Raw genomic sequence first — 10,954 nt, 5'->3', positions numbered from 1 at the left:
TCCCTGTTCTCCTGTGGAAGCGACTGGAGGTGCCTCGAGCCTGCACACAAGATGCTCTCAGGAGACCCTGAGCTCCCATTGCGCCTGTGAAAGGAAAATATTGTGGGCCCCCCAAAATCAGTAAATTAAACTTAAGCTGGGAGCTGCTTAGGGCAAACCTGCCTCTCATTTTATTTAAAGTCACTCCCCTGCTCACTGAGATAGATGCATGTTTGATTTGCCTCCTTTGGAAAGGTGTTTGTGCTGGGCAGCACCAAGGCGCGGTGCAGGGAACGGTTCAGGACTGCAAGCAGATGCGGGCCAGGCCGGCGTCCAGGAGCGGCCGGCGTAGGTACTGCTGTGTGGTCAGCGGCGCCAGGGGCAGTCGGGGCGTGGGCACCTCCAGGTCATGCTTGCGTTTCTCCAGGGCGATCTCAGGCTTCCACAGGGTCTCCAGGGAACACCGCTGAGAGCGGACTGTCAGAGCGTCCAGAAGGCTCCTCTTACGGCAGCCCTTTTGCTGTCTTGGTTCCCGTGGATCCCGTTGCTCAGTCGGCGCAGGGGCTCCGTGTACTTGGGCAGCGGCTTTAGCTTGTCCAGACACTGCTGCTGCTCCGCCTGGCTGGAGCCCGCTGGGCTCACGACTGAGCTGCGTTTCATAGGGGCGTTTAAAGATCCAGGTCATGGGACACTGAAGTTCTGGCGGTGCGCCATCCCTGGGCTCTGGGAGGGTTTCGGTGAGGGGCTGAGCAGGAAGCTAGCCACTGGGCGCTGGGGCAGGGCCGGAGCTGATGTTGGAGTTGGGCTGTGAGACCCGGGCTGGCTGGGTTGTGAGGACGGCTGTCGGGGAGGGGACATCGACTGCAGGGTCTGCACCTGTTGGCCCTGCGACGGCGAGGACAGCATGAGGAGGCTGCTCTGGCTACCATGGACTCCGGCAGCCACCACCTGGGGAGCCTCAGTGGTCCGCACCACTGTCAGCTACTGCATCCCGGACTGCACCGGCTGCAATGGGGCTGCACTTGCAGCTGCTGAACTACCCTTGGAGCTCAGACAAATTGCAGCGGTTGTTGGGCATACATCTGTCCAGGGAATGCTTGCACTTGCCACACCAAAGTCTGGGTCTGTGACTGACTGTGGCGGGAGCTGCGATGGTTGGTTCTGAGCAGCTGGAGGTTGCCGGGACTATGGCAGCTGCTAGTGGTGGTGTGGTTGATGTATCTGCTGCAGCTGCTGGGGCAGGACCTGGGAGGGGGCAGGCTGCAGCAGACATTGCATTGGTGGCTGCTGTATTGGCACAGGGCCTGCAAAGTCTGTTGCTGCTGCTCCTGTAGCTGCAGCTGTGCCCTGTGCTGCTGCGTCTGTTGCTGGTTTTGATGATTCAATATAACTGGAAATTTTATCGGTCTTTTCTATTTTTTAGTCTCCATTTCTGTTCTGATTTTTTGTTTTGTTTTGAGACGGAGTCTTGCTTTGTCACCCAGACTGGAGTGCAATAGCGCGATCTCAGCCCACTGTAACCTCTGCCTCCCCGGTTCAAGCGATTCTCCTGCCTCAGCCTCCCAAGTAGCTGGGATTACAGGCACCAGCCACCATGCCTGGCTAATTTTTGTATTTATAGTAGAGACTAGGTTTTGCCACGTTGGCTAGGCTGGTCTCAAACTCTTGACCTCAGGTAGTCCGCCTGCCTTGGCCTCCCAAAGTGCTGGGATTACAGGCATGAGCCACCACCCTGGCTTCTGCTCTGATCTTTGTTATTTCTTTTCTTCTACTGATTTTGGGTTTGCTTTGCTCTTGCTTTGCTATTTCTTTAAGAGGCAACATTAGGTTGTTTATTGGAAGTTTTTCTACTTTTTATGTAGGTGTTTATTGCTATAAACTTCCCCCTTAGCACTGCTTTTGTTGTATCCCATAGATTTGATTACTTTGTGTTTCCATTTTCATTTGTCTCAAGAAATTTTTTAAACATTTTCTTCTTAATTTCTTCATTGACTCAATGGTCATTCAGAAGCATGTAGTTTAATTTCCATGTGTTTGTATGGTTTTCAAAGTTTCTTTACTTATTTATTTCTAGTTTTATTCCAGTGTGATCAGAAAAACATATTTAATGTAATTTCATGTTTTAAAAAAATTTTTTGAAATGTGTTTTGTGGTCTACCATATGGTCAATCTTTGAGACTGTTTTATGTGCTGGGGAGAAGGATGCGTATTCTGAAGCTGACGGATGAAATATTCTGTAAATATGTATTAGGTCTGTTTAGTTTACAGTACAGATTGTCTGATGATTCTTTGTTGACTTTCTGTTTAGATGATCTGTTCAATGCTGAAAGTGGGGTGTTAAAGTCCCAGCTATTATTTTATGGGTGTTTGTCTCTCTAATAATATTTGCTTTATATATCTGAGTGCTCCAATGCTGGGTACATATATATTTATAATAGTTATAGTCTCTTGAAGAATTGATGATTATATAATAAGCTTTATTGTCTCTTTTTACAATTTTTGTCTTGAAATCTATTTTATCTCATATAAGTGTAGCTACTCCTGCTCTTTTTTGGTTTTCATTTCATGGAATGTCTTTTTCAACCCCTTCATTTTCTTTTTTTTTTTTTTTTTCTTTTATTATTATTATTATTATTATTATTATACTTTAGGTTTTATGGTACATGTGCACAATGTGCAGGTAAGTTACATATGTATACATGTGCCATGCTGGTGCGCTGCACCCACCAACTCGTCATCTAGCATTAGGTATATCTCCCAATGCTATCCCTCCCCCCTCCCCCCACCCCACAACAGTCCCCAGAGTGTGATGTTCCCCTTCCTGTGTCCATGTGTTCTCATTGTTCAATTCCCACCTATGAGTGAGAATATGCGGTGTTTGGTTTTTTGTTCTTGCGATAGTTTACTGAGAATGATGATTTCCAATTTCATCCATGTCCCTACAAAGGACGTGAACTCATCATTTTTTATGGCTGCATAGTATTCCATGGTGTATATGTGCCACATTTTCTTAATCCAGTCTATCATTGTTGGACATTTGGGTTGGTTCCAAGTCTTTGCTATTGTGAATAATGCCGCAATAAACATACGTGTGCATGTGTCTTTATAGCAGCATGATTTATAGTCCTTTGGGTATATACCCAGTAATGGGATGGCTGGGTCGAATGGAATTTCTAGTTCTAGATCCCTGAGGAATCGCCACACTGACTTCCACAAGGGTTGAACTAGTTTACAGTCCCACCAACAGTGTAAAAGTGTTCCTATTTCTCCACATCCTCTCCAGCACCTGTTGTTTCCTGACTTTTTAATGATTGCCATTCTAACTGGTGTGAGATGGTATCTCATTGTGGTTTTGATTTGCATTTCTCTGATGGCCAGTGATGGTGAGCATTTTTTCATGTGTTTTTTGGCTGCATAAATGTCTTCTTTTGAGAAGTGTCTGTTCATGTCCTTCGCCCACTTTTTGATGGGGTTGTTTGTTTTTTTCTTGTAAATTTGTTGGAGTTCATTGTAGATTCTGGATATTAGCCCTTTGTCAGATGAGTAGGTTGCGAAAATTTTCTCCCATTTTGTAGGTTGCCTGTTCACTCTGATGGTAGTTTCTTTTGCTGTGCAGAAGCTCTTGAGTTTAATTAGATCCCATTTGTCAATTTTGGCTTTTGTTGCCATTGCTTTTGATGTTTTAGACATGAAGTCCTTGCCCATGCCTATGTCCTGAATGGTAATGCCTAGGTTTTCTTCTAGGGTTTTTATGGTTTTAGGTCTAACATTTAAGTCTTTAATCCATCTTGAATTGATTTTTGTATAAGGTGTAAGGAAGGGATCCAGTTTCAGCTTTCTACATATGGCTAGCCAGTTTTCCCAGCACCATTTATTAAATAGGGAATCCTTTCCCCATTTCCTGTTTTTGTCAGGTTTGTCAAAGATCAGATACTTGTAGATATGTGGCATTATTTCTGACGGCTCTGTTCTGTTCCATTGATCTATATCTCTGTTTTGGTACCAGTACCATGCTGTTTTGGTTACTGTAGCCTTGTAGTAGAGTTTGAAGTCAGGTAGTGTGATGCCTCCAGCTTTGTTCTTTTGGCTTAGGATTGACTTGGCGATGCGGGCTCTTTTTTGGTTCCATATGAACTTTAAAGTAGTTTTTTCCAATTCTGTGAAGAAAGTCATTGGTAGCTTGATGGGGATGGCATTGAATCTGTAAATTACCTTGGGAAGGATGGCCATTTTCATGATATTGATTCTTCCTACCCATGAGCATGGAATGTTCTTCCATTTCTTTGTATCCTCTTTTATTTCCTTGAGCAGTGGTTTGTAGTTCTCCTTGAAGAGGTCTTTCACATCCCTTGTAAGTTGGATTCCTAGGTATTTTATTCTCTTTGAAGCAATTGTGAATGGGAGTTCACTCATGATTTGGCTCTCTGTTTGTCTGTTATTGATGTATAAGAATGCTTGTGATTTTTGCACATTGATTTTGTATCCTGAGACTTTGCTGAAGTTGCTTATCAGCTTAAGGAGATTTTGGGCTGAGACAATGGGGTTTTCTAGATATACTATCATGTCATCTGCAAACAGGGACAATTTGACTTCCTCTTTTCCTACTTGAATACCCTTGATTTCCTTCTCCTGCCTAATTGCCCTGGCCAGAACTTCCAACACTATGTTGAATAGAAGTGGTGAGAGAGGGCATCCCTGTCTTGTGCCAGTTTTCAAAGGGAATGCTTCCAGTTTTTGCCCATTCAGTATGATATTGGCTGTGGGTTTGTCATAAATAGCTCTTATTATTTTGAGATACGTCCCATCAATTCCTAATTTATTGAGAGTTTTTAGCATGAAGGGTTGTTGAATTTTGTCAAAGGCCTTTTCTGCATCTATTGAGATAATCATGTGGTTTTTGTCTTTCGTTCTGTTTATATGCTGGATTACATTTATTGATTTGCGTATATTGAACCAGCCTTGCATCCCAGGGATGAAGCCCACTTGATCATGGTGGATAAGCTTTTTGATGTGCTGCTGGATTCTGTTTGCCAGTATTTTATTGAGGATTTTTGCATCGATGTTCATCAAGGATATTGGTCTAAAATTCTCTTTTTTGGTTGTGTCTCTGCCAGGCTTTGGTATCAGGATGATGCTGGCCTCATAAAATGAGTTAGGGAGGATTCCCTCTTTTTCTATTGATTGGAATAGTTTCAGAAGGAATGGTACCAGCTCCTCCTTGTACCTCTGGTAGAATTCGGCTGTGAATCCATCTGGACCTGGACTTTTTTTGGTTGGTAAGCTATTGATTATTGCCACAATTTCAGCTCCTGTTATTGGTCTATTCAGAGATTCAACTTCTTCCTGGTTTAGTCTTGGGAGGGTGTATGTGTTGAGGAATTTATCCATTTCTTCTAGATTTTCTAGTTTATTTGCATAGAGGTGTTTGTAATATTCTCTGATGGTAGTTTGTATTTCTGTGGGATCGGTGGTGATATCCCCTTTATCATTTTTTATTGCATCTATTTGATTCTTCTCTCTTTTTTTCTTTATTAATCTTGCTAGTGGTCTATCAATTTTGTTGATCCTTTCAAAAAACCAGCTCCTGGATTCATTGATTTTTTGAAGGGTTTTTTGTGTCTCTATTTCCTTCAGTTCTGCTCTGATTTTAGTTATTTCTTGCCTTCTGCTAGCTTTTGAATGTGTTTGCTCTTGCTTTTCTAGTTCTTTTAATTGTGATGTTAGGGTGTCAATTTTGGATCTTTCCTGCTTTCTCTTGTGGGCATTTAGTGCTATAAATTTCCCTCTACACACTGCTTTGAATGCATCCCAGAGATTCTGGTATGTTGTGTCTTGGTTCTCGTTGGTTTCAAAGAACATCTTTATTTCTGCCTTCATTTCGTTATGTACCCAGTAGTCATTCAGGAGCAGGTTGTTCAGTTTCCACGTAGTTGAGCGATTTTGAGTGAGATTCTTAATCCTGAGTTCTAGCTTGATTGCACTGTGATCTGAGAGACAGTTTGTTACAATTTCTGTTCTTTTACATTTATTGAGGAGAGCTTTACTTCCAAGTATATGGTCAATTTTGGAATAGGTGTGGTGTGGTGCTGAAAAAAATGTATATTCTGTTGATTTGGGGTGGAGAGTTCTGTAGATGTCTATTAGGTCCGCTTGGTGCAGAGCTGAGTTCAATTCCTGGGTATCCTTGTTGACTTTCTGTCTCGTTGATCTGTCTAATGTTGATAGTGGGGTGTTAAAGTCTCCCATTATTAATGTGTTGGAATCTAAGTCTCTTTGTAGGTCACTCAGGACTTGCTTTATGAATCTGGGTGCTCCTGTATTGGGTGCATATATATTTAGGATAGTTAGCTCTTCTTGTTGAATTAATCCCTTTACCATTATGTAATGGCCTTCTTTGTCTCTTTTGATCTTTGTTGGTTTAAAGTCTGTTTTATCAGAGACTAGGATTGCAACCCCTGCCTTTTTTTGTTTTCCATTTGCTTGGTAGATCTACCTCCATCCTTTTATTTTGAGCCTATGTGTGTCTCTGCACGTGAGATGGGTTTCCTGAATACAGCACACTGATGGGTCTTGAGTCTTTATCCAGTTTGCCAGTCTGTGTCTTTTAATTGGAGCATTTAGTCCATTTACATTTAAAGTTAATATTGTTATGTGTGAATTTGATCCTGTCATTATGATGTTAGCTGGATATTTTGCTCGTTAGTTGATGCAGTCTCTTCCTAGTCTCGATGGTCTTTACATTTCGGTATGATTTTGCAGTGGCTGGTACCGGTTGTGCCTTTCCATGTTTAGCGCTTCCTTCAGGAGCTCTTTCAGGGCAGGCCTGGTGGTGAAAAAATCTCTCAGCATTTGCTTGTCTGTAAAGTATTTTATTTCTCCTTCACTTATGAAGCTTAGTTTGGCAGGATATGAAATTCTGGGTTGAAAATTCTTTTCTTTAAGAATGTTGAATATTGGCCCCCACTCTCTTCTGGCTTGTAGGGTTTCTGCCGAGAGATCCGCTGTTAGTCTGATGGGCTTCCCTTTGATGGTAACCCGACCTTTCTCTCTGGCTGCCCTTAACATTTTTTCCTTCATTTCAACTTTGGTGAATCTGACAATTATGTGTCTTGGAGTTGCTCTTCTTGAGGAGTATCTTTGTGGCGTTCTCTGTATTTCCTGAATCTGAATGTTGGCCTGCCTTGCTAGATTGGGGAAGTTCTCCTGGATAATATCCTGCAGAGTGTTTTCCAACTTGTTTCCATTCTCCCCGTCACTTTCAGGTACACCAATCAGACGTAGATTTGGTCTTTTCACATAGTCCCACATTTCTTGGAGGCTTTGCTCGTTTCTTTTTATTCTTTTTTCTCTAAACTTCCCTTCTCGCTTCATTTCATTCATTTCATCTTCCAGGGCTGATACCCTTTCTTCCATTTGATCGCATCGGCTCCTGAGGCTTCTGCATTCTTCACGTAGTTCTCGAGCCTTGGTTTTCAGCTCCATCAGCTCCTTTAAGCACTTCTCTGTATTGGTTATTCTAGTTATACATTCTTCTAAATTTTTTTCAAAGTTTTCGACTTCTTTGCCTTTGGTTTGAATATCCTCCCGTAGCTCGGAGTAATTTGATCGTCTGAAGCCTTCTTCTCTCAGCTCGTCAAAGTCATTCTCCGTCCAGCTTTGTTCCGTTGCTGGTGAGGAACTGCGTTCCTTTGGAGGAGGAGAGGTACTCTGGTTTTTAGAGTTTCCAGTTTTTCTGCTCTGTTTTTTCCCCATCTTTGTGGTTTTATCTACTTTTGGTCTTTGATGATGGTGATGTACAGATGGGTTTTTGGTGTGGATGTCCTTTCTGTTAGTTTTCCTTCTAACAGACAAAACCCTCAGCTGCAGGTCTGTTGGAGTACCTGGCCTGCCGTGTGAGGTGTCAGTCTGCCCCTGCTGGGGGGTGCCTCCCAGTTAGGCTACTCGGGGGTCAGGGGTCAGGGACCCACTTGAGGAGGCAGTCAGCCCGTTCTCAGATCTCCAGCTGCGTGCTGGGAGAACCACTGCGCTCCTCACAGCTGTCAGACAGGGACATTTAAGTCTGCAGAGGTTACTGCTGTCTTTTTGTTTGTCTGTGTCCTGCCCCCAGAGGTGGAGCCTACAGAGGCAGGCAGGCCTCCTTGAGCTGTGGTGGGCTCCACCCAGTTCAAGCTTCCAGGCTGCTTTGTTTACCTAAGCGAGCCTGGGCAATGGCGGGTGCCCCTCCCCCAGCCTCGCTGCCGACTTGCTGTTTGATCTCAGACTGCTGTGCTAGCAATCAGCGAGACTCCGTGGGCGTAGGACCCTCTGAGCCAGGTGCGGGCTATACTCTCCTGGGGCACCGTTTCCTAAGCCCGTCGGAAAAGCACAGTATTCGGGTGGGAGTGGCCCGATTTTCCAGGTGCCGTCTGTCACCCCTGGAAGGGGAACTCCCTGACCCCTTGCGCTTCCCGAGTGAGGCAATGCCTCGCCCCTGCTTCGGCTGGTGCACGGTGCGCTCACCCACTGACCTGCGCCCACTGTCTGGCACTCCCTCGTGAGATGAACACGGTACCTCAGATGGAAATGCAGAAATCACCCGTCTTCTGCGTCGCTCACGCTGGGAGCTGTAGACCGGAGCTGTTCCTATTCAGCCATCTTCGGGATTCAACCCCTTCATTTTCAATCTATGTGTGTCTTTATAGGTGAAGTGGATTTCTTGTAGGAAGCCGATAGTTGGCTCTTGTCTTTTAAATGATTGAGCTACTCTGTGTTTTTTGATTGTATCATTTAGTCCATTTACCTTCAGTGTTATTATTGATAGGTAAAGGCGTACTATTGCAATTTTTGCTATTTCTTTTCTAGTTGATTGTTTGGTCCTCTCTTCCTTTCTTCCATGCTTCCTGTGTTTCTTTGTATAAAAGTGAGTTGCTCTGGTAGTATGTTTTAACTGCTTGCTTTCTATTTTGTGTATACCTATCATAGGATTTTGGTTTTTGGTTACCATGAAGCTTGTAAAGAACATCTTATAACCAATTATTTTAATCTAATGACAACTTCTTTTTACTTTCTTCTTCTGCAGAGTTTGAAGGTCAGAGGTGAGAGCTTAGGGTCTTCCTGGGTCATTCCTGATCACGTGCCAGACCCTGAGCATCCACATTGCCTTCTAGGGTCCCAAAACTATTGTCACAACCCTAAATTCCAAAGGGAATCCTTTCCAAGTCTTCCTTCCTAGGGTTTTTCAGCAAGTCTATTTTTGCCCCAACTGATATCCTTTTCTCAGATGAGTGGGGTCAGCCATTTCCATTTAAATGTTTTTAACAGGCATTTAGTTATTGATTTGAGATTTTTCTGCTTTTTCATTGATGGAATTCTGCTATAAGCTTCCTTCAGAGCATAGTTTTCAATTAATCCTGTACGTTTTTTTTAGGTTTTGTCTACTTTTTCATTTATCTTAAAATACTGTCTTATACTACTTGTGGTTTCTTTTTTGACCTTTTATTATTTTGGAAGGTTTCTGCTAATGTTCACATTTTTAGGAGTTTCCCAGATTTCTTCCTTTCATTGATCCCTAATTTGCTTTTATTATGATGAGAAAATATTCTTTGTATTATTTTAATCCTTCAATTTAATTGATGTTTGTTTTATGGCTTTGCATAGTGTCTTAGAAAATGTTCTGTGTGCATTTGGGAAGAATACAGATTCTGCTGTTGAATGATGTGTTCTATATATACCTGTTAGGTGTATTTGGTTTATAATGTTGTTCATATTTTCTATTTCCTTGTTATCTTGTGTCTAGTTGTTATACCCATTAGTGTAAGTAGGGTATTAAAGTCTCCAACTAGCATTGCTGAATTATTTCATTTCTGTCAAGTTTTGCTTCTTGTGTTTCTGTACTCTTTCCCTGAGTGCATATATGTCAATAAGTTTTACATTTTCCTGATTAATTTACCCTTTGTCGTTATAAAATATCCTTATTTCTCTTAATATTTTTGTTGTTGTTTTAAAGTAAGTTTGTCTAATTTTAGGCAATTACTTTTGTCCCTCTAAGAAACAGTCTATTCGGAAGGTGCCGTGATTGTCCCTGGCAGGGAGGGTTGGTGCCCTGGACTTGGGGGAGATAGCAGCAATGCGGTGTCCACAGGGCTGAGTGCAGCTGCCTAACAGCAGGGACTCACAGTAACAGTGGCCAGGACACCTTGGGCACACTGGCCACAGTGATGCCAGTGAGGAATATAACAGAGTCCAGGATGTGATACAGCAGGGACACTGCCATGATGAAGAAAAGGGTGCTGGTGGAGATGGCCATTCCCGCCACAAACCAACACAGTGCCCCCTCTCAGCGGCAATGGCGTCTTCTCATTTCCAACTCCTGAGATCAAGGAGGCAATATGACCAGTGATGTGTGGTCACCGTGCCAATCGCCATGCCGTGGCGATGCCGACCAGGGAAGTAGACATTTTATTCTAGGGATGTTCAGCTATGAGGGACACACAGCCAGCTTATAGCTCTCCCTCAGCACTTGCATGATCCGTGAGTGTGTGAGGTTATGAAGGCCAAGCATTTGTCATCTAGGCCCTTCAGTTTCATGCTTCCTCTACGACAAGCTTTGTAACAAGGTTGTCACAAAGAACAGACATGAGGCCCCAGAAGGGAGAAGGGGTGTGGGTGGGCATGCAGCCCGAGAGCTAGCAGCCTCACCTCCCAGACAGGTTGGAGAAGAGAAACAGATGTTCTTGTTCCCAAGAGGGTCTCGTGTGCAACTCAGAGGAGCGGGCCTAGGGCTCAGACTCCCCCATGACAGGGGAGTTACCCACCTAGAAGAAATGTGGAAAACAGATCAAAATTAGGCACCTTGTTCCTTGCCTCTTACACTGAGGTAGGGAAAGGTGGAACACCAGCTGCTCTAAGCACAGTCCCCAGGGCTGGTTCTCCTGCCACTTTCCCGACACCCCTGAGAAGGCAGCACCTTGATATATGCAGGGATCTGGTCTCCTCT

The 10,954-nt window shown here is 43.6% G+C and overlaps 1 pseudogene; it reads right to left on the bottom strand.

Annotated features, from left to right (window-relative positions):
- Positions 1–277: 277 nt before the first annotated feature.
- On the bottom strand, positions 278–10,264 carry LOC129022707 (mediator of RNA polymerase II transcription subunit 15-like; annotated as a pseudogene).
- Positions 10,265–10,954: the final 690 nt, after the last annotated feature.

Source organism: Pongo pygmaeus, chromosome 22 (genome assembly GCF_028885625.2).
Source record: "Pongo pygmaeus isolate AG05252 chromosome 22, NHGRI_mPonPyg2-v2.0_pri, whole genome shotgun sequence".
In the NCBI taxonomy this organism is placed as follows: Eukaryota; Metazoa; Chordata; class Mammalia; order Primates; family Hominidae; genus Pongo; species Pongo pygmaeus.
This window is presented reverse-complemented; position numbering and strand designations above follow the sequence as displayed.